Source organism: Camelina sativa, chromosome 8, assembly GCF_030686135.1.
Source record: "Camelina sativa cultivar CO46 ecotype springtype chromosome 8, ASM3068613v1".
Taxonomy (NCBI): domain Eukaryota; kingdom Viridiplantae; phylum Streptophyta; class Magnoliopsida; order Brassicales; family Brassicaceae; genus Camelina; species Camelina sativa.
The window spans coordinates 12,319,324-12,330,699 of NC_141887.1; positions in this window are offsets into that span (position 1 = coordinate 12,319,324).

Genomic DNA, 11,376 nt, shown 5'->3' on the forward strand with positions numbered 1-11,376 from the left:
GCAAATACTAAGTTTGGGGGTGTTGATGTTCATATATTTTACCCTATTTTCCCTTAATATATTCACATCTTTTGCATATTTTGCTATCCGTTTTGACCATTATTGCATAGTTTTAGGATTGTTCATGCATTAGAGTATAGTTGCATTGCATTTGCATCTTTTCTTGCGTAAACAGGTGGTTTTGGAGCCTAAGGAGCATGGAAGCAATACTGAAAGGAGAAAGCAAGGGAGTTAGAGCTGAAGAACCAAGGTCTAGAGTTCCACTCGACCGCCCACTCGACCAGACACTCGACCGTGTGCGGACAAGGACTCGACCGAGTGGAGGGAACAGAAGAAAAGCCAACTCGACCGGTCACTCGACCGAGCACCTGGTCGAGCTGACCGAGCCGCCTAGCTATTTTGTTTTCTAGCATTTTTAGGGCTTCCACTCCTTTTTCTATATAAGGCCTTGTACCCTGCAGCCACCAAGGAGTCCAGTTTTTTTTAGATATTCTCAAACCTAGTATTTACCCTTTTGGGAATTTATGCTCTTTGCACTTTTATTTTCTTAGATCTCTCATCTACTTTTGAAGGAAAACAAGAGATTCCTTGAAATTTGTTGGTTTCATAACTTTCAAAATATTAAGAATTCGAGTTTGATTCCTTCTTCAATATTGTAGATCTCTGTTGCATCTATCTAATCATGCAAGTTTCGTTATTTTCTGGGTTTATGACTTTGCTCATCATGTTTAGCATTTGTGAGTAGTTGCTTACGATCTTGAGGATGGGTTAGGCTGGATTGTGGTTGAGGTTTGTTTTGCTGAGTCAAGCTTGATTATTATAGATCTCTTCTAGGCTAGATGTACTCTATGCTGATCCTATAACCGAGTGGGTAGGGTTTGATTTTAAGCTTCTTAGCATCACACAAGTGTCTAGGTTGCAAGATAAGGCTAGATCTAGAGATTATCATTAGGCATGCTAAGAGATTAGATGTCTTGTTTGATTTTTGACATAAATGATCTGTTGCTTAATGCTTGCTTGTATAAGTTCTTTGCTTTGTGAGAACAAGTCTAGAAATATATGAGCTTCAGTGTTTTTGCCATGAGAGTGGATTAACATGTTCTAGGAGATCATTGTCTAGAGATTAGCTCAAGTTGATTGACATTTGTTGACCAAGTTAGATGACCTTAATCATTAGTCCAGCCCATGAATCCCTCCTCAAGACCTTCCTTGTCTATTGATTTCTTAGTCTAAATCCTGTTGCTTGGTCGTTGTTTGATTTACTTTTGTCTTGCTCTGTTTTGTTTGCATTGCTCTGTTTCTCGCAATTGTTCGACTCGACCCTGTACTCGATCGAGTGCTTGCTCGAGCTCATCCCCAAAATTCTTGTTTATGCTTTGTGTTTGTCCTGTTTCAATTCCTGTTTCATTTTATTTGCTTTTCTGCTACATTCATTTAGTTTCCTGTTCATTACTTGCCTTGCATTAGTTTATTACTTGCATTACTATAGTTTCTATTTCTGTTTCATTGCATTGTTGTTTAGATCATCCTATTCTCTTTACTTTTAGCATCTAGTTTTATAAGCTTTTACATTCTGCATTTTACATTCATCGTTAGGTTGTTAGTGACAAACATCCTATATAATTGGCTCAACTTAGATAAATGTGCATGTCCTGATTGCTTGCATCTCACTCAGATTTGGATTGACACCCTTTATACTGCAACATCATCAAGGGAATTGAAACCCCTTGCTTTCTACTCATCACATCATATCATCTCATTCATCATCACCCACCATAAATACCAAGTTTATTTGCTTGAGGGCAAGGAAAGACTAAGTTTTGGGGTGTTGATGTTCATATATTTTACCTTGTTTTCCCTTAATATATTCACATCTTTTGCATATTTTGCTATCCTTTTTGACCATTATTGCATAGTTTTAGGATTGTTCATGCACTAGAGTATAGTTGCATTGCATTTGCATCTTCTCTTGCATAAACAGGTGATTTTGGAGCCTAAGGAGCATGGAAGCAATGCTGAAGAGGAGAAAGTAGTTCCACTCGACCGCCCACTCGACCACACACTCGACCGTGTGCGGAGAAGTACTCGACCGAGTGGAGGGAACAGAAGAAAAGCCAACTCGAACGGTCACACGACCGAGCACCTGGTCGAGCTGACCGAGCCGCCTAGCTATTTTGTTTTCTAGCATTTTTAGGGCTTCCACTCCTTTTTCTATATAAGGCCTTGTACCCTGCAGCCACCAAGGAGTCCAGTTTTTTTTAGATATTCTCAAACCTAGTATTTACCCTTTTGGGAATTTATGCTCTTTGCACTTTTATTTTCTTAGATCTCTCATCTACTTTTGAAGGAAAACAAGAGATTCCTTGAAATTTGTTGGTTTCATAACTTTCAAAATATTAAGAATTCGAGTTTGATTCCTTCTTCAATATTGTAGATCTCTGTTTCATCTATCTAATCATGCAAGTTTCGTTATTTTCTGGGTTCATGAATTTCCTCATCATGTTTACCATTTGTGAGTAGTTGCTTAGGATCTTGAGGATGGGTTAGGCTGGATTGTGGTTGAGGTTTGTTTAGCTAGGTCAAGCTTGATTGTTATAGATATCTTCTAGGCTAGATGTACTCTATGTTGATCCTATAACCGAGAGGGTAGGGTTTGATTTTAAGCTTCTTAGCATCACACCAATGTCTAGATTGCAAGATAAGGTTAGATCTAGAGATTATCATTAGGCATGCTAAGAGATTAGATGTCTTGTTTGATTTTTGACATAAATGATCTGTTGCTTAATGCTTGCTTGTATAAGTTCTTTGCTTTATGAGAACAAGTCTAGAAATATATGAGCTTGAGTGTTTTTGCCATGAGAGTTAATTAACATGTTCTAGGAGATCATTGTCTAGAGATTAGCTCAAGTTGATTGAGATTTGTTGACCAAGTTAGATGACCTTAATCATTAGTCCAGCCCATGAATCCCTCCTCAAGACCTTCCTTGTCTATTGATTTCTTAGTTTAAATCCTGTTGCTTGGTCGTTGTTTGATTTACTTTTGTCTTGCTCTGTTTTTTTTGCATTGCTCTGTTTCTCGCATTTGTCCGACTTGACCCTGTACTCGATCGCACACTTGATCGAGTGCTTGCTCGAGCTCATCCCCAGAATACTTGTTTATGCTTTGTGTTTGTCCTGTTTCAATTCCTGTTTCATTTTAGTTGCTTTTCTGTTACATTCATTTAGGTTCCTGTTCATTACTTGCCTTGCATTAGTTTATTACTTGCATTACTATAGTTTCTATTTCTGTTTCATTGCATTGTTGTTTAGATCATCCTATTCTCTTTACTTTTAGCATCTAGTTTTAGAAACTTTTACATTCTGCATTTTACATTCATCATTAGGTTGTTAGTGACAAACATCCTTTATAATTGGCTCAACTTAGATAAATGTGCATGTCTTGATTGCTTGCATCTCACTCAGATTTGGATTGAGACCCTTTATACTGCAACATCATAAAGGGAATTGAAACCCCTTGCTTTCTACCCATTCATTCATATCATCACATCATATCATCTCATTCATCATCACCCACCATAAACACAAAGTTTCAGTGCATAAAATGAAAAGATTAGACAAAGAAAAGAAAGTAAAATGTTTAAGATGTCTAAAGTCCTTAGAAGAAAAGAAAAAAAAGAACCTTACTGATAATAAAGATTTCCCAATCCGCTAGAATGATAAGAATTGGGCTCCTCTTAAGACCGAATCTAAAGATAGGACCAACTTCGATTTGGAATGTTCTTTGGGTAGACATGGCGTTGCTCTTGTATGCATCATTTGGTTTCAACCTTTAGCCTACTCTTAAGCTCAACTCCTTTTCGTGAGAGAACCTTGTTCTGTATTGATAAAACCACTTGAGAAGGAGACCATCTATGTCTCTGACCTTTCGCCCTAGCCAAATGAGTTCAATAACATTGCTTAGCTTGATTCACGGTTCTCTGTTAATGAATGTTAAAGGGAATGATTGATAGGATTGCATGTGTAGATTAAAGAATTAAAGTTCTTTCACCATGCATCATAGAACTAAAAACAAGGACCTTGATTCTAACTACTCTATCCAGCATGTTTTAGTTTCTGAGACCCCATCTTCACACCTCTCTTCCATACTTCGTTCTTGATATGTCTATATTTTGCATCTCCTTAGCATGCATTTGTCATACATTTAGCTAGGATAACTAGTCATTTTGTATCATTTTAGAACCTCTTTTATACACTTTGCATGTTTAGGAAGTTTTTGCATCATCCTTGCATGCATTGTGCATTTCGAAGTATTTCAGGTGTTTAGGAGACGTCAGAGACGCACACGATCGAGCCACTCTCAGCGGCCGCAATCGAGCCACTCTCAAGAGTTATCATCGTTTTAGTAGATGCGTATGCACCCAGCTCGAGCCACTTTCACCGACCACGCTTGAGCCACTTTCACCGACCATGCTCGAGCCATTTTCACTCGCACGGCTCAACCCACTCCTACTCACACCAACCAAACCACTGGACGCACACGGACGAAATCACGCATGCTAGGAAGACGCTCCGTCTGACACGCTTCAGGAGACTCCCAAACCGACGCTCTATCTTGTCGTTTTAAGTTTTAGGGATTCACTATATCTTGTCGTTTTTACTATATATACATTTTGTTAAGTCTTGGTTTAGGACATCTTATCTTTTATTCTTGTTTTGTTCTTAAGGTTCTACCTAGCCACCTAAAACGTTTAAGACTTTGTATCCAGATATCTTTTAATCCGTTTAGTTTTTTGCATCTGATTTCTTCTGCAAAGTTGTTCATCTCATTCTTGTCTATCTTATTATGCTTTGTTCAATATTATCTGGATTTATTTCTTTGGTGATGATTTCCGGATCTGAGTAGTGCTAGAGTTCTTAGGGATGGGATAGATTAGGTGGAGGATCTTAGGATGTAGAGTGTTTAAGCTTGATTTGTATGATTCCCTTCTGGACTAGTGTTAGAATTACTAGTTTCTTTCTGATCAATTGGAACTAGGTTCGAGACATTTCCACACCCAAAAGATGTTTGATGAAATGTCTGACCAACTAGTGCCAGAGACTTACGTTCCTAGCCTAAGAGATTAGTTGTCTAGGATGTTTGTTGACGTGAATGAACTTGTTTTTCATGCCATGCTTGATCATGTTTCTCTAGCGAGAGCTAGGTATGGAAGTGGTTGAGTCTGAGTAGCTTTTGCCAAGAGATTGGATTAGCTAAGTTGTGATGTTCATTGTTTAGGGATAGTTTGCTTGTCGTATGTTAAACACTCTATAGACTAGGAGACTCCACCGACATCAATTACTCCCATCCTTAGGACTTTTATCTTTTTGATTGATATTACATTCCTGAGACTGTTTTGTTTGTTCATGCTTAGAATCGTTTTCGGTTCCACTTATTCTTGTTCGCTTCTTGTCATACATCTTCGTTTCTAGTTCTGTGACTCATTTCCGTTTTCCATTCTGATCACTCTAGGATTGTTAGACATAAAACACTCTTTTTGAATTGGCTTAACTTGTGATTTCTTGATTGCATCTTGAGTGGTAGCAACATCCCATTTGGATTGACACCTTAAGTACTACAACTGCATAAGGTTAATTGAACCTGCTAGGACACACAAAAATCTTAGTATCAGATAGCATTGCAATATCCATAAGGATTCTCTTTGGGTTTTCCCAGAAGTTGAAACTGATCTTTTTTGTGTGTGTGTGTGAGATGATGAAGATGATACTTATGCTATGAATGAATGCAACATGCAAACAGAGACATAAGCAAATATAATGATGAATGATCAGGTAGAATGCAAGAGGGTTCAATTACTCTTATGTTGTTGTAATATAAGAGATGTCAATCCATAATGAGTAAGATGCAAGCAATCAGGATGTGAACACTTATCTAAGTTAAGCCAAGTATGAAAATGGTTTTATACTAGCACCCTAATGACAATAATGAAATGCAGAATATAAAATTACTAAGATAAGAAACTAAATGCAAGGTGAACAGTGTAAATAAAACAGAGATGATACTAACAAGAGCAGGAACTAAACTAATGCCACATAGTAAATGCAGCAGGATTAAACAAGGGTGAATGCAATGAAACAAGAATGAAACTAGAAAAATGCATAAAATAAACAAGAACTCTGGAAAGGAGGTCGAGCAAGCACTCAATCGTATGCTCGATCGAGTGACAGGTCGAGTGGAATGATAAGAAGAACAGAAACAAAATCAACAACTAAAACAGAACAGAATGAAAGCAAATCAAACAGGAAGCGAGTAACAGTAATCAAACAGAGAAATCAAAAAACAAGGAAGGTCCTAGGGATGGGTTCATGGGCTGGACTTAAGCTATAATCACCTAAACTGATCAACAAATCTCATCAACAGTGAGCTATCTCTAGACAATGATCTTCTAATACTTCTTAATCCATTCTCATGACAATAACAATCAAGCTCAGATACTCCTAGACCTAGTTCTCACTAGCTAAGACATATAAAAGCAGGCATTGAAGATTCAGATCATCAATATCAAAAATCACCTTAAACATTTTATCTCTCAGGTTAAGTATGATAATCTCTAGCATTAGCCTTATCTAAGAACTTAGACATTGGTGTGATGCTAAGAAGCTTAAAATCTATCCTTACCCTCTCAGATATAAGACTAGCATAGTGCATATCTAATCTAGCAGAGATATTTAAACAATCAATCTTGATTAGTCTAAGTAACCATAAGTCTTATCCAGCCTTATTTGTCCCTAATCCTAACACACTACTCAGAATCACTAAACATGATGAAACTTGCATGATTAGAGAGATAAGACACAAATCTACAACTGATACACCCAAATTCGAGAATCACTCAGCCGGATTAGAAAAGATAGAAACTCGCCAAGGTGCAAGGTGCAACAAGGGAGATCTAATGGATTGAGGGGTCGCACAGCAGATGCGGAAGGCTGCTGATATTCCCAACTCCAATGGCTACTAGATATGACTCACTAGTCCAGCAAGAGGAGGCTGTTGCTTGGATATTACACACCAAGAAACAAGGAAATGTTCTAGACAAAAAACAAAGAGATAGACTCATAAAATGAAAAAGAAAATTGATTGATTATTCTCAAATGAGATTACATGTGTTTATATAGGGATAAGAAACTTGGTAAGAAGGCCAAGTATTAATTGTTCTTGAAACTAAAAGAAAATAAATATAGATAGTTGAATGGAGACCCAACTCTTGGTGCATGTTTCCCTTCCCAAGGTGTCCTTTCAAAGGTGAGTTGAACTCCATTTTCGTCATCCCTCTTTGACCACAAAATAAAGTGATTATTTTGGGCTTTCTTGGACTTGAATTAGGCTTAAAGTGGGCTCGACTTGATAGATATCATCTCCAATAGTTTTTCTCATGCTCTTTTTGGCCATAAGCTCTTAAATAAGCCCATTAAGTGCATTTTTTAGCTTCTTAGCTTTTGCTCTAGACATTGGTCCTTCAGGTACAAGCAATGGTTCCTCCGCTACAAGCTCCTCGGGTTCAAGCTCAGCTACAAGTTCCTCGGGTTCAAGCTCAGCTACAAGCTGCTCCTCATTAGCTCCATCCATGATCACATCATCCCCCTCCTCTTGAAAAGGATTTGTCCTCACATCTGGATCATCTGCTATAAAAGGAACTAAATCAGAAACAGTAAAGATTGAACTCACATTGTACTTACCTTGAAGATTAAGTTGGTAGGCATTGTCATTGATCTTTTTTTTTATCTCGCATTTGAATCCAACATCCTTTTTGATGACTTTTGTAAGTGGTGCAGCTACAATGCTAAAGTCCTTCACAAAGTGCCTATGGAATCCAGCTAGTCCATGAAAGCTCCTTATTTCTCTAACGGTCTTAGGGCTTGGCCATACTCTTATAGCTTTAACTTTCTCCTCATCAACCTTAATGCCATTTGCACTAACAACAAAACCTAGAAAGACAAGGTTATCTGTACAAAAAGTGCATTTCTTGAGATTGGCAAACAACTTTTCCTCCCTAAGAATTGTTAGAACCGTTTCATCCAGATTCTTGTTATAGACTAAGATATCATCAAAGTAAACTACAACAAAGATTCCAATGAATTTTCTTAAAACATGGTTCATTAACCTCATAAAATTATTGGGTGCATTTGTTAGCCCAAAAGGCATAACCAACCATTCATACAACCCATGCTTAGTTTTGAAACCAGTTTTCCATTCATCACCCTCTTTCATGAATATTTGGTGATATCCACTTTTGAGATCTATCTTAGAAAAGACACAAGAACCATTCAGTTCGTCAAGCATATCATAAGGCCTAGGAATAGGATGATGATACTTTACCGTAATATTGTTGATGGCTCTACAATCAACACACATGCGCCAAGATCCATCCTTCTTAGGCACAAGGAGAACAAGTACATAACATGGGCTTAGGCTCTCCCTGATGTAACCTTTTTCAAGAAGTTCTCCAATCTGCTTTTGAAGTTCCTTTGTTACCAACGAATTGGTTCGATAAGCCAACCGGTTTGGAAGTGACGCACCTGGGATGAAATCAATTTGGTGTTCTATACCTCTTATTGGCGGCAAACCTTCAGGGTTCTCTTTTGGAAAGATATCTAAGAATTCCTGAAAAACATCTATCAAATCACTCGGGAGCTCCGGTGCAAGGTCAGAAAATCCTATTAGTGTTTCTTTATACACAAGCAAAAACAATGGCTGTTGAGAGTGCAAAGATTTCCTTACTTGACTTTCTTTGACAAAGAAGTTGGAGTTCTTAGGAGATACCTCAGGTTTTGCTTGTTTAATTTCTTTGTCTCGGCTATTCTTCAAGTGGACCTGGTCTTGATGGACCTCCAATGGAGTTAAAGGAACCAGAGTGATATTTTTTCCTTTATGCTCAAAGGAATGTCGGTTGGTGTAGCCATCATGTATCGCCCTCATGTCAAACTGCCAAGGTCATCCTAGAAGGATATGACTTGCATCCATGGAAAGGACATTGCATAGGATCTCGTCTTCATATCGGCCGATGGTAAGAAGAACCGTGACTTGCTCCCTGACGTACTGTTCACCCGTTTCTTTCAACCATTTCAGTTTAAAAGGCCGCGGATGAGGTATGGTCTCAAGTCCAAGCTTCCTAACAAGAGTATCACCAGCAACGTTAGTACAGCTTCCATCGTCAATGATCAAAGAACAAACTTTATCTTGAACTAAACATCTAGTGTGAAAGAGATTCTCCCTTTGTTCTCGGTCATTGGAATTAGGCTGAACGCTCAATGATCTCCTAGTGACCAGAAGTGTCCCTTAATTTGGATATTCAAACTGTTCTTCCTCTTCGTCAAAGATTAGACCAAGATCTTCCTCTTTTTCTTTATCATCCTCGGACTCCACTTCACCGTTGTCTAGGAGGGTCATTACCTTTTGATTCGGACATTTGTTGGCATAATGTCCAAGTCCATGACATTTGAAACACCGAATATCTCTTGCCCGATTGTTGGTCTCGACTGCCTTTCCTTTATCAAGACGAGTAGGAGCATTAGTCTTGAAAACTGGATTTGATGGGGTTGGAGACTTACCTTTATCTTGATAACTTGGTTTTAGAGCAAAGCAAGGTTTAGATAAACCCTTCCTCTTGGTTTGTTGTTCGATTAGAATCGCCTTGTGCAACATTCCCTCCGAGCTTTCATATTCTTGAAGCTCCATTCTGTCCTGAATGTCCCGATTGAGGCCCGCAAGGAATCTGGCCATGGTAGCTTCTAAGGTTTCATCTACGTCCGCCTTGATCATTAAGCTTTCCATTTCCTAGAAATAGTCCTCCACAGATTTGGTTCCTTGAAGCAAGCGTCTGAGTTCATCCCATGAAGCTATTGGTCTTCCACCTGTTCTTCTCTTGTAAGTCAAAACTTGATCATACCAGTTAGTAGCATAGCCTATAAACTCAGTTGCTGCTAATCTAACCTTTTTGAGTTCAGAAAATTTTTCACAATCGAACACTAACTCCATTTTCCTTTCCCATTCTAGGTAAACATCCAGATCGTTTTTACCTTCAAAGGTTGGAATTTTAAGTTTTAAACCACCTAAATTGTCATCTCTTGTACCAATAGGATTAACATCACCTTGATCACGGTTTCTATGACTTCGTCTAGGTCGGTTCATCGATCGATCATCTTCTTCATGGAACTCCTCTTCTTCAATTTCCTCCTCGGGCTGGTAAGTCCTCCTTGAACGTTCACTCCTGGCTACTGATGTTCATATATTTTACCCTGTTTTCCCTTAATATATTCACATCTTTTGCATCTTTTGCTATCCTTTTTGACCATTATTGCATAGTTTTAGGATTGTTCATGCATTAGAGTATAGTTGCATTGCATTTGCATATTTTCTTGCATAAACAGGTGATTTTGGAGCCTAAGGAGCATGGAAGCAATGCTGAAGAGGAGAAAGCAAGGGAGTTAGAGCAGAAGAACCAAGGTCCGGAGTTCCACTCGACCGCCCACTCGACCAGACACTTGACCGTGTGTGGAGAAGGACTCGACCGAGTGGAGGGAACAAAAGAAAAGCCAACTCGACCGGTCACTCGACCGAGCACCTGGTCGAGCTGACCGAGCCGCCTAGCTATTTTGTCTTCTAGCATTTTTAGGGCTTCCACTCCTTTTTCTATATAAGGCCTTGTACCCTGCAGCCACCAAGGAGTCCAGTTTTTTTTAGATATTCTCAAACCTAGTATTTACCCTTTTGGGAATTGATGCTCTTTGCACTTTTATTTTCTTAAATCTGTCATCTACTTTTGAAGGAAACAAGAGATTCCTTGATATTTGTTGGTTTCACAACTTTCAAAATATTAAGAATTCGAGTTTTATTCCTTCTTCAATATTGTAGATCTCTGTTTCATCTATCTAATCATGCAAGTTTCGTTATTTTCTGGGTTTATGAATTTGCTCATCATGTTTAGCATTTGTGAGTAGTTGCTTAGGATCTTGAGGATGGGTTAGGCTGGATTGTGGTTGAGGTTTGTTTAGCTAGGTCAAGCTTGATTGTTATAGATCCCTTCTAGGCTAGATGTACTCTATGCTGATCCTATAACCGAGAGGATAGGGTTTGATTTTAAGCTTCTTAGCATCACACCAATGTCTAGGTTGCAAGATAAGGCTAGATCTAGAGATTATCATTAGGCATGCTAAGAGATTGGATGCCTTGTTTGATTTTTGACATAAATGATCTGTTGCTTAATGCTTGCTTGTATAAGTTATTTGCTTTGTGAGAACAAGTCTAGAAATATATGAGTTTGATTGTTTTTGCCATGAGAGTGGATTAACATGTTCTAGGAGATCATTGTCTAGAGATTA